Source organism: Crinia signifera, chromosome 4, assembly GCF_055691185.1.
Source record: "Crinia signifera chromosome 4, ASM5569118v1, whole genome shotgun sequence".
In the NCBI taxonomy this organism is placed as follows: Eukaryota; Metazoa; Chordata; class Amphibia; order Anura; family Myobatrachidae; genus Crinia; species Crinia signifera.
The window spans coordinates 322,011,052-322,034,402 of NC_139220.1; the positions used below are offsets into that span (position 1 = coordinate 322,011,052).

A 23,351-nucleotide genomic window follows, 5' to 3' on the forward strand; every position below is an offset into this window, starting at 1 on the left:
TGGTGTCTTTGTTCGGTTGCCGAATCTTTTCCTTAATTGGAGACTTGTATCCTAATGCACAGATGTCCAATGCACCTTGTACAAATTGACAGTTTTTAGTGTGACATGGGTGATCCGCATGAGCGACAAGTATGTTGCCCACTTGGCCCGTTAATAAATCTAGGGCTTATAGGCTCCTGTATGCTCAGACACCGCAGCGCGTGATAGTACAGCAGGCATGTGCCAATGTATGCACCCACGTTATGTGTTCTTCTCTGTCTAATGCCAGGGATCTAGTTTCCTTGGCTGGCATGTACTATTGCGCTTAGGCTCTTGCTTGGGAGTTCTGTTGTCACTGCTACATATACTGTTAAGCCGCTAAACCCATTCAGAAAGGCATGAAGATCAGCAGTTATATGTGCATTCCATTATGCTGATGGGTTTATGTATGTCAGATTGTGAACACACTGGGGATCCACAAATTGGGTTTTCTTGAGCAATGCTCACTGCCCCATACACAGGTTGCTGGTGCTAGTGTGCTTATTCTCATGCGTCGCTTACACACTGGGCAATAATTTTAATGTACTTTGTTAAACCAGGTAAGTTGATTCAGTTAGTACGTGCAATTGTGTGCACGTGGTAATTTACAGATTGAATCCTCCGAGCAGTGCTAAGTGCCCCATATACCTGCTTTATTTCACAGTATAAAGTGTACCACATTCTGTAGATGTGTTGGTAAGTACGACTGTACACACGTGGCAATTTACAGATTGGATCCTCCGAGCAGTGCTAAGTGCCCCATATACCTGCTTTATTTCACAGTATAAAGTGTACCACATTCTGTAGATGTGTTGGTAAGTACTCTGACAAAGCTGCCTGGAGCAGCGAAACCGGTCAGGACTCAGGCTTCTATCTCCTTCCAGAATACCAAACTGGTACCCCTAAAGAACCCGGAAGTGCTTATTTGTGTACACACTTACCACCCTTTGTCCAATTGGACCACCAAGTCCTAGCAGCAAGGTTGAGGTCGAGGACTGTATCCCGCTCTATTCCATCCAGCGGAGGGAGTCGGTTATTTGTGCCATCCTGGGCCGCTCCTTATCAACATCTTTAAGTCCTCCCCACCATCTGCTACATTGGAGACAACCATCACGCCTCACCAGGACCTGGGGGTCCCCTTGGGCCACGCACAGATCCCAGTCCGGTAATACCACCTCCACTGGTTCCATTTGGATTACAAATTCCTACAGTAAGGTAGAGGTAGAGGACCCATCCCGCTCCAGTCCATCCAGCGGAGGGAGTCGGCAATCCGTGTCAACTTAAGCCGCTCCTTATTCTTACATCTGGTCCTCCCTCCCTACTGCTCCAATTGGGCATATCATTGCAGCTCCATACAGGACGATTTACATCTCAGCCCTATACAGGACTCTTGGGACTCTCCGGGCCATACATTTTTCCCAGTTTGGTTGGTGAGATATGAATTTTATGTGATTTTAGAGAATTATCAATGTATTCTGGCTATATGTATTTTAGACATTAACCCCTTCCCGACAATTGACGTACATTTACGTCATGGTCGGGAAGTACTTCCCGACACATGGCGTAAATGTACGTCATGGCATTTAACTGTCACCGCGTCTATAGACGCGGTGACAGTTTCAACATGTCTGCTGTCCCTGACAGCAGACATGTCCGTGCATGCCCAGGGGGGGCTGCGATGCCGCCCCCCCGTCGGCGATCGCTGTGATTGGCTGTTCAGTGTGAACAGCCAATTACAGCGTTTTCTGTGTCACCGGCGAATAACGTTCGCCGGTGACACGCGATCGGAGGTGATTGGTGCTGTAAAGTACAGCACCAATCACCGCGGGGTGTAAGGGTGACACTGGTGTCACCCCACCTCATCCCGCCCGCCCCCAAAGGCCGTGATTGGTCCGTCGGACCGACGGACCAATCACAGCCATGGAGGGGGGTTTAAACTAACGGTGACTGCACTGCAGACGCCATTCCGGTCTGGAATTGCGTGCAGTGCGGTCACCGTGCCAATCTGCCGCGATATACTGACCAGAACCTTGCAAAATACTTACCTGATCCTTGCAAATATCTTGGCTGCTTCATCTGTGCTTGTAGTGTGCTGGATGCTTCCTGGATCCTGTTACTTGTGACTTCCTGTGAACTTGTGCTGCTGCAGTGTAATAGCGTTAGTTAGATAGAGAGAGATAGAGAGAGATAGTGTCAGAGAGTGCTGTATTTTGTGCTGCTGCAGTGTGATATAGTTATAGAGAGAGAGATAGAGAGATATAGAGAGAGAGAGATAGAGAGGCCTAGTGACAGAGAGTGCTATATTTTGTGCTGCTGCAGTGTGATAGTTATAGATAGATAGAGAGAGATAGAGAGAGATAGAGAGAGAGAGATAGAGATAGTGACAGATTGTGCTATATATTTTTTATATAACTGACTGCTGCCCCCCCTTTTGTGCTGATCAGTATAAATTAACTGATCAGCAACTTTTTGGGGGCGCAGGGTATTTTTATATATATATATATATATATACCTGTCACTGCTGCTGCTGCAGTGTCATATAGTGTTAGATAGTGAGAGATAGAGAGATAGAGAGAGATAGCGACAGAGAGTGATAGAGAGTGCTAAATTTTGTGTCTGCTGCCCCCGCCTTTTGTGCTGATCACTATATCTGAGGTGATCAGCAACTTTTTAGGGGTGCAGAGGTTTTTTTTTTTTTTTATATATACCTGCCAGTTGCACTGTCAGTTGCACCTGCTGCCCCTCACTGGTAATCAGTGTCGCATCACTGATCACCTTTTTTTTTTGTGTGTGCTGTGGGGTCTTTTTTTAATTTTTTTTTTTTACACACACTGTGATTTTGTGGGTGTCCTGTGGCCGCTGTGCGCGGATCAGTGACGTACATCACTGATCATCTTTTTCGGCACAGGGTTGATCTTTTTTTTTTTTTTTTTTGATCAAATTCCTGTTGCCTTTCAGCGCTGTTCAGTGACGGACGTTACTGACCAACATCTGTGCTCAATTTTTGGCGCAGGACCTTTTTTTTTTTTTTTTAACCCCTTCAATTTTTTTTTTTTAACCCCTTCAATTTTTTTTTTTTTTTTTTAACCCCTCCATTTTTTTTTTTTGTATAAAGTATTTTTTTTTTCTGCACACTACATACACACTACACACTACATACCCCCCGGGTTGAAATAAAGTTTGTACCCCCCCTACACTATACACGTGTTGAAACATTTCACTACCAGTAACGCAAAAATAAAAATGGCATCCCAAATGTCATCCCAAATGTCATCCCAGTCATCCAGAAGAATGTATTCAGCGGAGGCATATGCCCTGCTTGCTTCTGACTCTGACACAGCCAGTGATGCAAGCGGGGAATTTGAAGGATTCGCCTTAAGCTCCTCTTCCTCCTCTGGTGATGAGGGACCCCCTCAAAGACGCCCCCGTAGAGCAGCTGAGACCCCCCCCCCCAATAATTGATCTCGTATGGACCCCACCACCAGACAATTTTGAGCCCCAGGTTCCTGAGTTTTTGGCCATGCCAGGAATCCAATTTGATTCCACAGGTCTCAGAGAAATTGACTTTTTCAAATTATTTTTCTCTGATGATTTTATAAATTTAATGGTGGATCAAACTAATTTATATGCCCAGCAGTTTATTGCTCAAAACCCCACGTCATCATTTGCTAGGTGGACCCCTGTAGATGCAGTAGAGATGATGACGTTTTGGGGTCTGGTGTTTCATATGGGCATAGTAAAAAAGCCAGAAATTAGGCAATATTGGAGTACAGATGTTCTGTACAGCACCCCATTTTACCGTATGGCCATGCCCCGGGCTCGATTTGAGACGATCCTTAAATTTTTGCATTACAACGATAATGCACAGTGCCCACCCAGAGATGATCCCACCTTTGACCGGCTATTCAAAGTCAGGCCGGTCATTGATCATTTCAGTGCCAAATTTGAAGACATGTACATCCCAGATAAATTCATTTGCATAGACGAGTCCCTTATACATTTTAAAGGAAGGGTTAAATTCCGCCAGTACCTTCCCAGTAAGAGGGCAAGGTATGGCATAAAAATGTATAAGTTGTGTGAAAGCACCTCAGGGTACACCCACAGGTTTAGGGTATATGAAGGGAAGGATTCAAGAATTGAGCCGCCAGAATGCCCCCCCTCCCTCGTAGGTTTTAGTGGAAAAATTGTCTGAGATTTAGTGCACCCCTTCCTGGATAAAGGTTATCACCTCTATGTGGATAACTTTTACACCAGCATCCCCCTGTTTAAGGCCCTTGGTTCAAGAGGTACAGCAGCTTGCGGTACTGTGCGCAAGAACCAAAGAGGCCTCCCAAAAACGCACATTGCCTAAGTAATGAGAAGGGGTGAAAGCAGGGGAATATGCACCGAAAATATGTTGTTGGTCAAATATAAGGACAAGAGGGATGTCCTTATACTGACAACAATTCACGGAGACAGTACCACCTCCGTCCCTGTACGAGGTACCAGTACCCACACCTCCAAACCTAATTGTATCCTGGATTACAATAGGTACATGGGCGGAGTGGATCTTTCAGATCAGGTACTGAAGCCGTACAGTGCCCTGCGGAAAACAAAAATCTGGTACAAGAAGCTGGCCGTGTATATCATCCAGATGGCACTGTATAACGCTTACGTGCTATTCCGTTCTACCGGCCAGAGGGGGACATTTATGCACTTTCAAGAGGAAGTCATAAAGGGCCTAATATTTGGGAACCAGCAGGCTGAGGGCCCCAGTACTTCTAGTACTGGCCCCCGTATTGTACCAGGGCAGCATTTTCCTGATGAAATCCCCTCCACTGGAAAAAAGGGCAGGACACAAAAAAGGTGCAAAGTTTGCTATAAAAAGGGAATAAGAAAGCAAACTATTTTCCAGTGTGACACTTGCCCCGACAAACCCGGCCTATGTATAAAGGAGTGTTTTAAAATATACCACACATCTATGGATTATTAGGTTCATAATTTCACCGTGCTTCGGGGGTCTTGCTAATGCCACATACCACCCACCATTCATTCCACCATAATCTGAGCCGCAAAATCCAAAAATCACTCCTTCCCTTCTGAGTCCTGCCATGCACCCAACTGGTATTTTTTGGTCACATGTGAGGCATTGCCGTACTCGGGAGAAATTGGGGCACAGATTTTGGGGTGCTTTTTCTCCTTCATACCTTCTGCAAATGAAAAATTTTGAGCCAGAACTGCATTTTTGTGTAAAAAAATGTAATTTTTCATTTTCACTGCCCACTTGTATCAAAATTGGTGAAACCCCTGGGGGTTTGAAATGTACACTATACCCCTAGATGAATTCCCTGAGGGGTGTACTTTGCAAAATGGGGTGACTTGTGGGGGGGTTCCACTGTATTGGTGCAACATAGCACCCACCATTCATTCCACCAGAATCTGTGCTGCAAAATCCAAAAATCACTCCTTCCCTTCTGAGTCCTGCCATGCACCCAACTGGTATTTTTTGGTCACATGTGAGGCATTGCCGTACTCGGGAGAAATTGGGGCACATATTTTGGGGTGCTTTTTCTCCTTCATACCTTCTGAAAATGAAAAATTTTGAGCCAGAACTGCATTTTTGTGTAAAAAAAATGTAATTTTTCATTTTCACTGCCCACTTGTACCAAAATTGGTGAAACCCCTGGGGGTTTGAAATGTACACTATACCCCTAGATGAATTCCCTGAGGGGTGTACTTTGCAAAATGGGGTCACTTGTGGGGGGGTTCCACTGTATTGGTGCTTTGGGGGTCTTGCTAATGCGACATAGCACCCACCATCATTCCACCAGAATTTGTGCTGCAAAATCCAAATATCACTCCTTCCCTTCTGAGTCCTGCAACTTTTTGGTCACACCTGAGGCATTGCCGTACTCGGGAGAAATTGGGGCACAGATTTTGGGGTGCTTTTTCTCCTTCATACCTTCTGAAAATGAAAAATTTTGAGCCAGAACTGCATTTTTGTGTAAAAAAATGTAATTTTTCATTTTCACTGCCCACTTGTATCAAAATTGGTGAAACCCCTGGGGGTTTGAAATGTACACTATACCCCTAGATGAATTCCCTGAGGGGTGTAGTTTGCAAAATGGGGTCACTTGTGGGGGGGTTCCACTGTATTGGTGCAACATAGCACCCACCATTCATTCCACCAGAATCTGTGCTGCAAAATCCAAAAATCACTCCTTCCCTTCTGAGTCCTGCCATGCACCCAACTGGTATTTTTTGGTCACATGTGAGGCATTGCCGTACTCGGGAGAAATTGGGGCACAGATTTTGGGGTGCTTTTTCTCCTTCATACCTTCTGAAAATGAAAAATTTTGAGCCAGAACTGCATTTTTGTGTAAAAAATGTAATTTTTTATTTTCACTGCCCACTTGTATCAAAATTGGTGAAACCCCTGGGGGTTTGAAATGTACACTATACCCCTAGATGAATTCCCTGAGGGGTGTACTTTGCAAAATGGGGTGACTTGTGGGGGGGTTCCACTGTATTGGTGCAACATAGCACCCACCATTCATTCCACCAGAATCTGAGCCGCAAAATCCAAAAATCACTCCTTCCGTTCTGAGTCCTGCCATGCACCCAACTGGTATTTTTTGGTCACATGTGAGGCATTGCCGTACTCGGGAGAAATTGGGGCACAGATTTTGGGGTGCTTTTTCTCCTTCATACCTTCTGAAAATGAAAAATTTTGAGCCAGAACTGCATTTTTGTGTAAAAAAATGTAATTTTTCATTTTCACTGCCCACTTGTATCAAAATTGGTGAAACCCCTGGGGGTTTGAAATGTACACTATACCCCTAGATGAATTCCCTGAGGGGTGTAGTTTGCAAAATGGGGTCACTTGTGGGGGGGTTCCACTGTATTGGTGCTTGGGGGGTCTTGCTAATGCGACATAGCACCCACCAAAATTCCACCAGAATCTGAGCCGCAAAATCCAAAAATCACTCCTTCCGTTCTGAGTCCTGCCATGCACCCAACTGGTATTTTTTGGTCACATGTGAGGCATTGCCGTACTCGGGAGAAATTGGGGCACAGATTTTGGGGTGCTTTGTCTCCTTCATACCTTCTGAAAATGAAAAATTTTGAGCCAGAACTGCATTTTTGTGTAAAAAAATGTAATTTTTCATTTTCACTGCCCACTTGTATCAAAATTGGTGAAACCCCTGGGGGTTTGAAATGTACACTATACCCCTAGATGAATTCCCTGAGGGGTGTAGTTTGCAAAATGGGGTCACTTGTGGGGGGGTTCCTAACTTTTAGCATCTTATGGTGCCTAGAAACCTACATGGTGCCTAAAAAATAATCTCATCAAAAGGAGGCTCCAAAATCAAGTAGGTGCTCCTTCTATTATGAAGCCTGTGGTTTGGTCACCGTGCACACTAGGGCCACATATAGGATATTTATGAAAACAAAAGAATTGGGGGAATCAATTTTCAGTCACATTTCTCTAGTAAAATGTACTGTGTTCCTTAGAAAAATGTATTAAAATTGCAAATCTGCAAAAAAAAAGAAATTTTCAAATTTCACTTACACTTTGTTTTAATTCCTGTGAAACACCTAAAGGGTTAACAAACTTCCAAAATGCTGTTTTGAATACTGTGAGGGGTGCAGTTTTTGAAATGGCATCATTTATGGGGGTGTCTCACATACAAGTCCCTCAAAGTCACATCAGAACTGAACTGGTCCCTAAAAAAATCAGTGTTTGAAATTTTCTTGAAAATTTGAGAATTTGCTATTCATATTGTAAGCCTCCTAGTGTCCCAAAAAATTAAAAGGAAGTTTAAATAATGATGTCAACATAAAGTAGACATATGGTCTTTGTTAGTTATTAACTATTTTGAGTGGTATGATTATTTGTCTCACAAGCAGAAAATTTAACATTTTGCAAATTGCTAAATTTTCCATTTTTTTACGACATTTTGGTATTTTTCACAAAAAAACACAGACTGCATCGACGAAAATTTACCACTAACTTGAAGTACAATGTGTCACGAAAAAACAATCTCAAAATCACTGGGATAAGTAAAAGCAAAAAAAAGTTATCCCCACTTAAGTGAGACATGTCAGATTTGAAAAAAAGGGCTCTGTCAGGAACGCAAAAACTGGCTCTGTCAGGAAGGGGTTAAATCTTTTTGTACTAGATCAACCAATCCCTCATTTTTTTCACCCAACTTTACAGGTTTCATTACCTCACTTTTTATAAAGTTATACCAAGCGCAGCTCAACACCCCTTTCTTTTCGTGTTGGTAAGTACGACTATACACACGTGGCAATTTACAGATTGGATCCTCCGAGCCTTTCATCAACTGCAAGTCATTGGGAGCGATTTACTGCCCGATATGTCCATGCGAGCAGAAATACATTGGAATGACGAAGAGACCGTGGAAGAAAATAATTTTGGAACACGTAGGCAACATCAAAAAATGCACAAAAAGATCTGGATAAAATGAAAAAGATCACCAGTGTGGCCAGACACTTTAGGAAACACCACCAAAGCAATCCCAAAGGTTTAAAAGCAATTGCCCTAGAGAAAATAACAATGGGAATCAGAGGAGGAGATATAACACTTGAACTACTGAAGAAAGAATCAAGATATATCTTCTTAATGAAGAGTCTGAGACCACATGGACTCAATGAAGAAATACACTATTCTGCTTATTTGTGAAATATGCATCTCACCCAAAAATGAGCGGAACATGTGAACAGATATTCCTCTGAGTTATTCCAGCCCCACTGCCACCCCCAAAAAATTCCCCCTTCTTCAGGGTACAACCACACATATACCCTCTTCAGAAAATACTCCAGATGGATTAAAATTCAAGCACAGAAGCAAGCCTGTCCACTGCCAACCATGTCTAAAATAGACAAAATTTCCAACATGGTCTACAATAGACAAATATTGGTTGACATAATCTCAACAAATTAAACATATGTGCCTGTCCAAGAGATAATCAGAAGGATGAACAGTACCACCTATCATGGGAACTTTACAAAATTTGAATAAAACGACATCAACATACTTTATTAAAAAACATGGTACTTGTTTCCTAGCACGGCCACACCGATCATGATCGTGGGCATCGTTAGTAAAAATCGGGGGCATCGCGGGTAAATTGAGGCATTTAACATTGTTTTCTATGGGAAATCGGGGGCATCGCGTCTGGACCATTTAAGCCTTTTTTAGCCGCCTGCAACGCGACCGACGCGATTTTGACTTTTTTCAATGCATTTCAATGGGAAATCGGGGGCATCGCGTCGGTCGCAGACCACTAAAAATTACACCCGATGCCCGCGATTGTGGCCGTGCTAGGAAACAAGTACCAAAAACATTATAACACACCGTATTAAAAAATAATTTGAATAACACAGACCCACCAACAACAACAAAACCTTGTGTTACACGAAATCCCAAGAAGCATATACAATAAAATAGTGTTCCCGTTGGGCTTCTTTTGCAGGGCGCTGCGCCCTGCCCCTTTAAAACATGCTCAATTCCACCCTGCCCTTATTGTCCCGCCCTGCATAATAATATGTGCCGCATCTTAATGTCTCTCCCTGGCCGCTCTGCCCGCCCTGCGCCCAGCATAATGATACACGCAGTTTAAGCTGCGTGTACTGTCTCTCCCTGGCAGCTCCGCCCGCCCTGCATAATGATACACGCAGCTTGAGCTGCGTGTACTGTCTCCCCCCTGTCACGCTGACACGCCGCTCACCTCTTGCTACGTGAGCGGCAGTCAGCTCTTACAATCAGCATGCCTCCTCCCTCCTGCCAAGCTGACATGCCGCCCACGTAGCAAGAGGTGAGTGGCGTGTCAGGGCTATTACAAGCAGCATGCCGCCTCCCCCCTGCCTGTCCACCCACCTCCTTGGTCTGCCCAGACACGCGAGTCACATGAAATGCACTTGTCAAACACAGTGTAAATCTGCATAGTCCCCCCTCTGCGTAAATGCAGGTGGGGGTAAAATAATCTGGTGAGGTAGGAGGGCTGGGTTTGCCTTTCCCGCCTTGGCAAACCCAGCCCTCTTGCTAGTATAAAATTATATAAGGGAGGACCCTATTGGTGGGCAGCTTTACCCTTGCTAGGCAGTGTGTGCGCAATCATGACTTTACTCTATGGACCTGGGGCACTTAAGGATTTAATCACCCTGTAGGTAATTTTTGGGGGCATATTACGTTTTTTTTTGGGGGGGGTGGGGGGGTTGGGTCCTGCGCTATCACAATGCCTGTTATTGGTGGGGTGGGGGGGTCCTGCGCTATCGCAATGCCCGTTATTGGTGGGGTGGGGGGGGGTCCTGCGCTATCGCAATGCCTGTTATTGGTGGGGTGGGGGGGGTCCTGCACTATCACAATGCCTGTTATTGGTGGGGGGGTCCTGTGCTATTACAATGCCTGTTATTGGTGGGTCCTGCACATTGTGATTGGTGGGGTGGGGGGGTCCTGCGCTATCACAATGTGCAGGACCCACCAATAACAGGCATTGCGATATTGGTGGGGTGGGGGGGTCCTGCGCTATCGCAATGCCTGTTATTGGTGGGTCTTGCACATTGTGATAGCGCAGGACCCCCCCACCCCACCCCCCACCCCACCAATCACAATGTGCAGGACCCACCAATAACAGGCATTGTAATAGCACAGGACCCCCCCCCCACCAATAACAGGCATTGTGATATTGGTGGGGTGGTCCTGCGCTATCACAATGCCTGTTATTGGTGGGGTGGGGGGGTCCTGCGCTATCGCAATGCCTGTTATTGGTGGGGTGGGGGGGGGGGGTCCTGCGCTATCACAATGCCTGTTATTGGTGGGGTGGGGGGTCCTGCACTATCACAATGCCTGTTATTGGTGGGGTGGGGGGGGTCCTGCACTATCACAATGCCTGTTATTGGTGGGGGGGTCCTGTGCTATTACAATGCCTGTTATTGGTGGGTCCTGCACATTGTGATTGGTGGGGTGGGGGGGTCCTGCGCTATCACAATGTGCAGGACCCACCAATAACAGGCATTGCGATATTGGTGGGGTGGGGGGGTCCTGCGCTATCGCAATGCCTGTTATTGGTGGGGTGGGGGGGGGGTCCTGCGCTATCACAATGCCTGTTATTGGTGGGGTGGGGGGTCCTGCACTATCACAATGCCTGTTATTGGTGGGGTGGGGGGGGTCCTGCACTATCACAATGCCTGTTATTGGTGGGGTGGGGTTATTGGTGGGGTGGGGGTCCTGCACTATTACAATGCCTGTTATTGGTGGGGGGGTCCTGCACTATCACAATGCCTGTTTCATGGTTTTGGAGTGATTTATTGAGTGTTTAATTAAATTATTTACTATGATTTAAAAATAGGATTTTGGGTACCTACCGGTAAATCCTTTTCTCGTAGTCCATATGGGATACTGGGCTTCACTACTATGGGGATTGAGACCTCCGCAGGAGAGACAGGCACATAAAAGAACTTTCAGTGTGGGTGCACTGGCTCCTCCCCTCAATCTCCCTCCACTAGTCAGTTAATGCAAAAACTGTGCCGAAGGAGAGCATGTGAGGAGTATGTGATAATGTATTGTGGTGAGATTCATCCAGCACACCCAAACGAACAAAAAACATATAAAAGAGGTGAATCCTAACAACTTAAGAGGACACCTGTAACTAGAACAAATCTATAGTCATACTATAGAAAACAAGGCAATAAGCCTAACAATAAAGTAGGTCTGACAGCAGAAAAAGCCGCACTGAGGCGGGCTCCCAGTATCCCATATGGACTACGAGAAAAGGATTTACCGGTAGGTACCCAAAATCCTATTTTCTCTACCGTCCAATGGGATACTGGGCTTCACTACTATGGGGAGGTCCCAAAGCTACCAGAACGGGTGGGAACGTGCGGATTCTGCTGTAGAACCGCATTCCCGAACTGGGAATCCTCCCTGGCCAGGGTGTCAAACTTGTAGAACTTCACAAACGTGTGTTGCCCTGACCAAGTTGCGGCCCTGCATAGCTGCATTGCCGACACCCCTCGAGCAGCCGCCCAAGAGGTACCTACAGACCTGGTTGAATGAGCCTTTACTGAAAAAGGAAGCGACAAACCAGCTGATGCATAAGCCTGCTGGATAGTACATCTTATCCACCTGGCAATGGTACGCGTTGAAGCAGGTAAACCCTTCTTCTGCGCATCATAAAGCACAAACAGGCTGTCGGTCTTACGGATCCTAGCTGTGCGCTTGACATACCCCTTAAGGGTGAGAACCACATCCAAGGTATCTGGTATATCTGGGTGTGTCGCGCTAGAAGGGACCACAATAGGTTGGTTTAGGTGGAACCCTGACACCACCTTTGGAAGGAATTGTGGTCTAGTCCTGAGTTCCGCCCTATCGTTGTGGAACACAAGGTAAGGGCTCCGACAAGATAAAGCCCCGAGCTCGGACACCCTCCTGGCCGAAGCTAGAGCCAGTAGAACAACAGTCTTCCAAGTGAGGTGTCGCAGCTCAGACTCCTCCAGTGGAACAAACCGGGCTGATTTTAAGAAAGTAAGAACTACTTCCAAATCCCATGGTGCAGTGGGAGGCACAAAGGGGGGCTGAATCCTCAGCACCCCCTGTAAGAAGGTTTGGACTTCCGGCAAGGCCGCAATCTTTTTCTGAAAAAACACAGATAGTGCGGAGATTTGGACCTTTAAGGAACCCAATCTGAGTCCCTTATCCAGGCCAGCCTGAAGGAAACGTAGCAGACTGTTTAATCGAAAACTGGCCGGAGGCAAGTCATTCTTCTCACACCAGGCAATATACCTGCGCCATATTACATGATAATGAGACGCCGTCCCCGGCTTCCTGGCTTTTATCATTGTAGTGACGACAGAGGGATGTAGACCCTTGTGGACTAAGATCTGCCGCTCAACCTCCAGGCCGTTAAACGTAGCCGCTGTAAGTCCTGGAAGACGAACGGGCCCTGGAGGAGCAGGTCTTCTCTTAGGGGCAGACGCCACGGGTCTTCCACTAGCATGGCCTGAATGTCCCCGTACCAGGCCCTTCTTGGCCAGTCTGGTGCCACCAGTATGGCCTCCGTCCCCTGATGCCGGAGCCGCTTTAGCACCCGAGCCAACAATGGGAGAGGTGGGAAGAGGTACACCAATTGGAAATCCCAGGTCCAGGTGAGAGCGTCCACCGCTATCGCCCCTGGGTCTCTGGTCCGTGCACAGTACATTGCTACCTTGTGGTTCAATCGTGAAGCCATCAGGTCGATCTGAGGGAGCCCCCACAGATCCACTATGGCATTGAACACTTGAGTGTGAAGGCCCCACTCTCCCGGGTGAAGATCGTGACGACTCAGGAAGTCCGCCTCCCAATTGTCGACCCCCGGGATAAAAATGGCAGACAGGGCCTGGACATTCTGTTCCGCCCAGGACAGAATTTTTGACGCTTCTCTCATGCAAGGCATGCTCTTGGTACCACCCTGCCGATTTATGTATAGGCCACAGTGGTGGCATTGTCCGACTGGACCTGGATCGCCTTTCCCTGTAACAATGGAGCTGCCTGTAACAGGGCATAGTAGACCGCCCTCAACTCCAGCTTGTTGATATGAAGGCCTGACTCCAGTGGAGACCATCGACCCTGTAGGCGGACTCCCTGTGTCACAGCTCCCCAGCCCCTCAGGCTGGCGTCCGTGGTTACCAGAATCCAGTCCTGGATCTGGAACCGTCTGCCTGCCAACAAATTGGATGAATCTAGCCACCACTGTAGCGAGATCCTGGTTCTTGTTGCCAGGCCAATCCTTCTGCGCATCTGCAGGGGGGAGCCGGACCATTTTGTCAGAATGTCCAGTTGAAAAGTCCTGGAATGGAAGCGGCCAAATTGTATTGCTTCGAATGAAGCCACCATCTTGCCTAGAAGCCGGAGGCAAAGATGGATCTGTACCAGAGGTGACTGTAGGACCTCCCTGACCAGCTGTTGTATTGCAGTGACTTTTTCCATCGGCAGAAAGACTTTTTGTTCCGACGTATCCAGGATCATGCCCAAGAAAACCATCCTCTGGGTTGGAACCAGCGATGATTTGGGCATGTTCAGGATCCACCCGTGGTCTCTTAGAACCTGTATGGACAGATTGAGAGCACTGCTTAAAGCCTCCGCCGACCCTGCTTTTATTAGCAGGTCGTCCAGGTATGGCACTACATTCACCCTCCGGAGCCTGAGTAGGGACATCATTTCCGCCATTACCTTTGTGAAAACCCGCGGGGCTGTCGACAGGCCGAAAGGTAACGCCCGGAATTGGTAATGGTCGTTCCCCAAGGCAAACCTGAGATAGATTTGGTGTGGGGGCCAGATAGGGATGTGTAGATAGGCGTCTTTGACGTCTATAGAGGCCAGGAACTCCCCTCTTTCTAGGCTGGCGATCACAGAGCGCAAGGACTCCATCCTGAACTTGAACACGCGCAGGAAGGGGTTCAGTGACTTTAGGTTCAGGATGGGTCTTACTGAGCCGTCTGGCTTCGGTACCAGGAATAAGTTGGAATAATAGCCCTGGCCCTGCTCCGTGTCTGGCACCGGTACAATTACCTGAGACTGAAGCAGCCTGGTAATGGCCCCCTGAAGGAGCACCTGATCTTCCTGGGATGCTGGAAGTGCCGACCTGAAGTATCTTCTGGGAGGGGGCTTGTCGAATTCCAGCTTGTAACCTAGTGAAATGAGACCCCTGGCCCAGGGATCCAGACCCGAGGCGTCCCACACATGGCTGAAATGCAACAATCGCGCTCCCACCGCGAGAGAGTCTCGTGGCGGGAAAACCCCGTCATGCTGCAGGCTTAGAGGAAGTCGCGGCATTTGGACGGTCCTGGGTGTTGGAGGTGTTAGGCTTCCTAAACTTGCCTCTCGTGCCCCTGCTGGCATTGGAGGCGCCCCTAGCCTTGGGGCGAAACCTGTTCCCACGAAAGGACTGCTGGGAAGCACCTGTGAAGGTACGCTTTGCAACCGTGGGGGCTGATGGAAGGAAGGTAGATTTTCCTGCCGTGGCTTTGGAAATCCAACCGTCTAATTCACTGCCGAACAGCCATTCTCCTGTAAAGGGAATACCCTCCACACTCTTCTTTGAGTCTACATCTGCAGACCACTGACGCAGCCACAAGGCCCGTCTGGCTGAAACCGCCATGGCTGAATTGCGCGCGTTTATTGCGCCAATTCTTTTTGTGCCTCGCACAGGATTTTTGCGGTATCCTGAATGTGACGCAGGCTGTCCCCTATCTGGGCCACAGTCATGTCACCCAACAACCCTTCCTGAATCTGGGTTGACCAGGTATGAATTGCCTTGGCCATCCAGCAGCTGGCTAAAACTGGACGCTGGGATGCCCCACTGGCCGTATATATGGACTTGAGGGTAGCTTCCAGCCTTCTGTCCGCCCCGTCCTTAAGGGTGGATACCCCTGGGACTGGTAACAACACCTTTTTAGAGAGGCGGGAAACAGAGGAGTCCACTACCGGTGGCTCCTCCCATTTCTTTCTGCCCAAAGGTTCAAAGGGATATGCATTTGTGAACCTTTTTGAAAGAGTAAACCTCTTATCAGGGTTTTGCCATGCAGCCCTGAAAGCAGTTTCTAACTCTGCCTGCTCAGGGAAGTACACTGGCTGTTTCTTCTGAGTCATGAAGAAAGGATCTCCTTCTGTGGATGCCTCTACTGGGAGATCTAAAACATCCCTAATGGCCCTGATAAGGGGCTCGGGACCATGCACTGCCGCCTCAGGAGCTGGTTCCTGCAGACCCTGCTCCTCACCCTCCTCCAATATGTCCTCATCGTCCTCATCTGTGTCAGGATCCATAGCAGTAGCCTGCCTCTTTTGAGGCTGTGCGGGAGGAGGAGGTACATTTTGGGTATGAAGAATATCCACCCTGGCAGCTAACATGGACAATTCCCTCTGAACCCTCTGCGTTTGCTGAGTGTTAGTGGAAAGCTGTGAAGCCACAGAATCCAACAAGGTTTTTATGTTGGAGGCCCACGCAGGCTCCTGCTCGTCTGCCTGCGACTGCCCCGCAAGCTGTGGGGGAACCCCACTGATCTGGGTGTCAGCACTACTGGGCTGTGGTGACATACAAGCCTCACAAGTAACCTGGGACTGGGACTTGGGCACAAACTTGGTGCTACACACCATGCAAGTGAACTTTTTCACCATGATGAGATAATACTACAATGTCTGTAGTAACAAACACAACCCCCACGCAGTCACACACGTGCTTGCTTTACTGTGTCTGTAACTAATCAGTGGGGAAAAAACAGAGCAATTGGGGAGCCAAGTGCACCCTTAACCTGAACTCACAGATCTGGGTGAGCTGGTAACGCTAAACACAGTAATATAAACAACACAGTGTCTGAGTAAGCTAGATAGCGCAGCAGCGCTAGATCGCTATAAAAACCTGCTGTCTCTGCCGTGCTGCAAGTACCCGGATCCACCACGCCAGTGAGGAGCCCTGTAATGGAGTCTGGCAGCGTGTGAAGAAGCAGGAAGTGACAGCGCGCGCCCAGCAGAGCTTGGTCCCGCTCTGAGTGAAGCCCCGCCCCCTTACACGGAGCTGGCGCTTACATATATTTATACTGACATTATCAAAGGTGTAAAATATATATCATACATTATACCCTGAGGGGTGTCCCTGGTGGTCCAGCGGCAGCACCCCTATGCCAGTTTTCAGACGCGGTGTTCACGCGGTCCCTGCTGGAGAGCCGCCATTACTAGCCGTCGTCTAGCCGCACCAGCAATGGCTGCGGGGACCCCTTGTGGGACCCCCAGCCTGTACTCACCACCGATGTCTTCAGACCTGTCAGGGGTGTGCGGCGGCTAGGGGACTTGCTCGCTACAGCGCAATGCTGTGCGGTGACAAGTCCCACGCAGGACTGGATTGTCCTGTAGCAGGGTCAGCTCTGCACCTGAAGAGGTCGGGGACTGACCCTTCCCCTGACACCCACGAAGCAGGACAGCTGTGTGGTCACTACAGCGCCCCAAAATAACAAACTTGAAAATAAATGTAGAAAAAACTCTGGAGCATCCAGAAGCACTGCCTCTCCTGAGGCACATTTTTCAAAACTGACTAGTGGAGGGAGATTGAGGGGAGGAGCCAGTGCACCCACACTGAAAGTTCTTTTATGTGCCTGTCTCTCCTGCGGAGGTCTCAATCCCCATAGTAGTGAAGCCCAGTATCCCATTGGACGGTAGAGAAAAATGTCATTTTTATAAATGATATGCAGGCACTGGGTCGACATGGTGTTCTTCACAGTTTTTTGAGCCAACACATGTGCTGACAAGTGGTATTTCATGCCCTACCATCCACTAGGGCGTGGATGCGGTACTACCCCCACCCTCCCCTCCTCCATGTCCATTTCGACACTGCTGACATTCGTATTAAAAAAAATGTGAAAAACCCCATGTTGACCTTTTACTGTCGATCTACTTTAATATGTTGTGCTAATGATTGTGTCGGCCGTAATGTCATATTCACCTTGACCCATGTCGACCTTCCTGCATGTCAATCTAACAACTGTCAACCTACTTGGTGTCCACTGATCCATACATTACATAAATGACTTTGCAGAGTGATGGTTTGAAGTTCAGGTGTCGCAAGAGATGGTTATATAGCCTAAAATGTGCTGATGTTAAAGCTCAGGTGTGATAAGATGGGGTTTATAGCATAAATGTGCTGATGGTAGGGATGGCCATCGATGATTTGAAATCATTGATGTTTATTGCTGATGTTGAATACTTTTGCCATCGATGTGGGAGAACCGATAGTCCTTTTTTTTTTTATATAACAAGGTGCCGGGACACGGAGCATAGCTCTGCCACTCGGAAGTCCCGCCCCCGGGTTTTGATCGGCCCAAGGCCCATTCAGTCATATATAAGGAATGACCATTGGTAGCTAAAACTATAGATGGTTATCCATCAGATAGTTTACTACCATCGATGGCTGGGAGCAGAATTGTCATTGAAATAAACCATCGATAGCGTCTGCACCGATGGCCATCCCTGGCTGATGGTTTGAAACTCAGGTGTGATATTAAGATGGTTTATATTATATAGCATAAATGTGGTGATATTTGAAGCTCTGCTGTCACAAGATGGTTTTTATAGCATAAATGTGCTGATAGTTTGAAGCTCAGGTGTGATCAGATGGTTTAAAATCATCTTGTCACACCTGACCTTTAAAGAATCAGCACATTTATGGCATAAATGATGTGCTGATGTTTGAAGCTCAGTTGTCACAAAATGGTTTATATAGCATAAATGTGCTGATGGTGTGACACTGAAATAAAGCAGGTGTATAGTGCACATAACACTGCTCGGAGGACCCAATCTGTAAATTGCTGCGTGTGTACAGTCATACTTACCAACACATCTACGGAATGTGGTAAATTATATACTGTGAAATAAAGCAGGTGTATAGTGCACATAACATTGCTCGGAGGACCCAATCTGTAAATTGCCACGTGTGTACAGTCGTACTGACCAACAGAATATCCACAGAATGTGGTAAATTATATACTGTGAAATAAAGCAGGTGCATAGTGCACATAACACTACTCGGAGGACCCAATCTGTAAATTGCTGCGTGTGTACAGTCATACTTACCCACACATCTACGGAATGTGGTAAACTTTATACTGTGAAATAAAGCAGGTATATGGGGCACTTAGCACTCGGGGCACTTGCCCAGTGTGCAAGCGACGCATGAGAAAAAGCGCACTAGCACCAGCAACCTGTGTATGGGGCAGAGCATTGCTCAAGAAGACCCAATTTGTGGACCCCCAGTGTGTTCACAATCTGACATACATAAACCCATCAGCATAATGGAATGCACATATAACTGCTGATCTTTATGCCTTTCTGAATGGGTTTAGCGGCTTAACAGTATATGTAGCAGCGACAACAGAACTCCCAAGCAAGAGCCTAAGCGCAATAGTACACGCCAGCCAAGGAAACTAGATCCCTGGCATTAGACAGAGAAGAACACATAACGTGGGTGCATACATTGGCACATGCCTGCTGTACTATCACGCGCTGCGGTGTCTGAGCATACAGGAGCCTATAAGCCCTAGATTTATTAACGGGCCAAGTGGGCAACATACTTGTCGCTCATGCGGATCACCCATGTCACACTAAAAACTGTCAATTTGTACAAGGTGGATTGGACATCTGTGCATTAGGATACAAGTCTCCAATTAAGGAAAAGATTCGGCAACCGAACAAAGACACCACAGAATTGACAGAGATAAAATCAGCACCCAACTCAGCAGACAGTGACTTCATTACAATCTACCACTATATAATAAACAGGCTACAACTTCAATAAAAGTGCAACATAAAAGCAGTATATATATTTAAAAGAAATATCAAGCTACAATTCACAGAGATTAATTTTAATCTTTAAAAAAAAAAAAAAATCTTCTCTTTCTATATCGTTTTAATATTTTCGCTACTTGAAATCCCAAATTAGGGAATCATTCTATGAGGTCACATACAATAAATAAAATTGAAATACTGTGAATACAAAATGATGACCTGTTAGTTAGATAATTTCAGATGGGTAGTTATTGGCGCTAAGACACAATGGGGTTTATTCTAGTTCCTTCTTTCTGACAAAATCCTTCTTAGATGGACAAAACCATGTGCACTGCAGGGGGGCAGATGTAACATGTGCAGAGAGAATTAGATTTAGGTGAGTTATTTTGTTTCTGTGCAGGGAAAATACTGACTGCATGATTTTACACTTCAATATAGATCTCACTTTGAAGAAAAACCACACCCAAATCTAATTCTCTCTGCATAAGTTACATCTGCCCCACCCGCAGTGCACATGGCTTTGTCCATCTAAGAAGGATTTTGTCAGAAAGAATGGACTAGAATAACCCCCCATGTCTTCCAAGGGGCTGCAGGGACTGAGTTGTCCAGTCTCAGAGTTACGTATAACAATGGGGTTTGACCTTGCGCTCACTTGGTAAGGGTTAAAAGATAGGGAGAATGAGTGATTATTAGTAATCGGCTGTTCAGATTAGATTCAGTGGGTGGCGCTGTGGGTATAAATGGCTGATGTCAAAATGTGATTTTAAAGGGTTTTATTCACAAATGGTGATATCAACAATACATCAAGTAAAAAAAGGTGCATGCATATTTAACACAGACAAATTGAAAGGAGGTTGCATGGAGATCAATATAGGCCAATGAATGAGGGGAATATAGGACCGATAAGGAGTTTTGTGTTGAGGGGAGCTCAGTGCACAAAAAAATCTTTGCCACTCACAGTCTAAGTCAGTCCTGTGTGGTCCCTCGTCGTGGTTCGGTCCCTCGGAGCCGCTTCCCCTAGCGGGGGTGCCGCGGGATCTTCTGGTGCAGACTGCTTGAGGGGGTGCAGTCACTCTGTCCGGGGGCCGGGGGTGCCGGTTTCAGTTCCAAATATGCAGCCTGTGCTGGCAGGGAGGAGACGCCGGCGGGGCTTTCACGCTGTCTTCGTTCGCTCCTGGGGCGCCGTGTGATGACGTCACCGGGAGCGTCCTCGGCAACGGATCTCCGATCACTCGGCTGCTTGCGGTGCTGCTGCTGATTTGCCAATGGGCGCATGTGTTGTGTGAGTGTCCAACGCGTTTCAGCCTATGTCAGGCCTTTGTCAAGGATGCCAGTGGATGTTATTGGAGCTGTTTATATCCCATTCTGTCCCGCCCTTTTTTCTCCTGATTGGTCGGGCTGGTACAATGTTGTTTCTTGAGTAGGTCACTGTTCTCAGTACATAACTTGATTTATAATACAGGTTGAGTATCCCGTATCCGAATATCCGTTATCCGAATTATTCCGAAATACGGACATTCCAGAAAGTGAAGACATTTTTTTTTTTTGCTAAAAACTCACTGGGGATATTTGTAACAGCATCACTGGGGACATGATATGTAACTGGCACTATATATGTGCAAGACAATGATTGCTTGGCATTCAAATTCAGTGCTGAGATAGTACACACATTTTGTTTCACGTTTTGAAACCTTGTTTTTTTGAACAATTAAAATATATTTGTGTGTATTTTATGTGGTAATAAAATATATTTGTGTGTATATTATGTGTTTATACAGCATAAATGCAAGATACTTCAAAATACATCATTGAAATATTAAAATATTCCGAAATACGGAATAATCCGTTATCCAAAATTCTCCTGGTCCCGAGCATTTTGGATAAGGGATACTCAACCTGTATGTGTAAATGAACAGTTATGCATGTGATTATGGCTATACTAACTAATACGGATGTCTGTTGATGACATGGGAATATAGTGTTCCCGCTAGGCTGTTTCAGCGGGGCGCTGCGCCCTGCCCGATTTTTAAAGGGCAAAATGTGCCCTGCCCGTCTCGCAGCGCCCCGCTAAAACAGCCTCACGGGGAAGCCCAGCATCGCCGTTGATGGCGATGCCTGGCGCTTCCCCGGCAGCACAGTGGATTCGGAGGGGCCGGGCCCGCCCCCTTTGATGACATTGGCGGCCCAAGCACGCCTCTCATTACGGCGGCGGCCCGGGCACGCCCCTTTCATGACGTCGGCGTGCCCGTTCCCCCCCCAGCGCCCTGCCCGGTGTCACTCCTAGAGTGAACACTAGGAATACTAGTAGGATGGCAATTAAATAATACGAATGGAAATACAGATAAATTAAATGCAAATGAAATTAAAATAAAATGATGGATGAAATGGTGTTGATAAATGCTGGCAGAAGATTATATCGGATTGCACAAATAGTCAGAATGTGAGAGAAATAACGAGGGGAAAAATATTAATGATCATGAAATAAAATTAGTATACATAAAGAGTACCAAATAATTGAAAATTATAATAGATAATTGGGAGTCTGTGAAAGTTAACAATTAAGATTAGATATACACAAAATTAGGCAGGTACATGAGAAAAATACAGGGATTTTGTACTTACCGTAAATCCTTTTCTCCGAGTCCACAGGTGTCACTGGAGTTACACTGGGGAATAGAAGGCGACCACAGGGAGCATGGGCACTTTATATTAATCAGTGTGACCAACTCCTCCCCTTCTACTTCCCCTCCCAGGCAGTCATAAAGATCGTGCCCGAAAGGGAGCAGAAAGATATAACACACATCCGAGAGGAGGTTCATCACAACATAACATCGTTCAATACTTATAGTAGAAAAAGAAGATATAAATGAAAAACAACCGCACACAGAGTCAAACCAGACGAGACAGGTGTGTAATAACCATGGTTATATAACCCTGACAAGGGAAAACTCCAGAGGTTACCCGTTAGGAACCTAACACTGAACATAACAGGTGGAGAACAGCGCTGAGGTGGGCGTCCAGTGACACCTGTGGACTCGGAGAAAAGGATTTACGGTAAGTACAAAATCCCTGTTTCTCCTTCATCCACTAGGTGTCACTGGAGTTACACTGGGGACGTCCCAGAGCTTTCAACCCGGGTGGGTGAGCGCTGAGATCACCTTAAAACAGAGCAACCAAACTGAGAAGCTGGTGCCGCAAAGGTATCAAACCTATAAAATCGCACAAAAGTGTGCCGACCTGACCATGTCGTAGCACGACAGAGCTGTTGCAGGGAGACCCCACGGGCAGCCGCCCATGAAGGACCCACCGATCTGGTGGAGTGCGCCCCTATGTTAGCAGGAGGCGTCTGAGCCTCAGCAAGGTATGCCTGACGAATTGTCAGACGGATCCATCTGGCCAGCGTTTGCTTCGAAGCTGGTCATCCACGACGCACCGGGTCGTAGGTAACAAACAAGACATCCGTCTTGCGAAAAGAAGCCGTGCGAGAGACATAAATACGCAGGGCCCTCACCACATCCAAAGACCTATCCTCAGGTGAAGCATCTGTGAATGCTGGAACCACGATGGGTTGGTTCACGTGGAACGCTGAGACCACCTTTGGAAGGAAGGAAAGACTGGTACGGAGCTCCGCTCTGTCCGGATGAAACTGGAGGAACGGTGAGCGACAAGAAAGCGCACCCAATTCCGAAACACGTCTGGCCGAGGCCAGAGCCAAGAGAAGAACCACCTTCCAAGTGAGATATCGAAGATCCACCTCTTCTAACGGCTCTGAGAACCAACTCCAGGTCCCAGGGAGCCGTAGGTGGACGAATAGGGGGCTGAAGCCTCAGCACCCCCTGGAAAAAAGTGTGGACTTCCGGAATGAGGGCTATACGTTTCTAGAAAAAAACTGAAAGGGCTGAAACCTGCACCTTCAGGGTATTCAGCCTAAAAAACCTTCATCTGCTGGGTGTCCAGAATCATCCCCAAAAAGAGAAGACGTTGAGACGGCTGTAGCTGAGACTTTGCAAAGTTCAGAATC

The 23,351-nt window shown here is 47.0% G+C and overlaps 1 protein-coding gene across 3 annotated transcripts in view; it reads right to left on the minus strand.

Moving 5' to 3' along the window:
- The window catches only part of LOC146075943 (uncharacterized), a 49,582-nt gene that overhangs the window by 8,133 nt on the left and 18,098 nt on the right, over positions 1–23,351 (minus strand). Inside the window, exon 1 of one of the 3 annotated variants that reach the window (XM_083185645.1) lies at positions 20,289–20,519. The exons of the other annotated variants lie outside the window; for them this stretch is intronic. The gene's annotated coding sequence lies outside the window, so the exon portion shown is untranslated. Of the gene's footprint in view, positions 1–20,288; positions 20,520–23,351 lie in introns of those variants that run through there. 3 annotated transcript variants of the gene reach the window in all.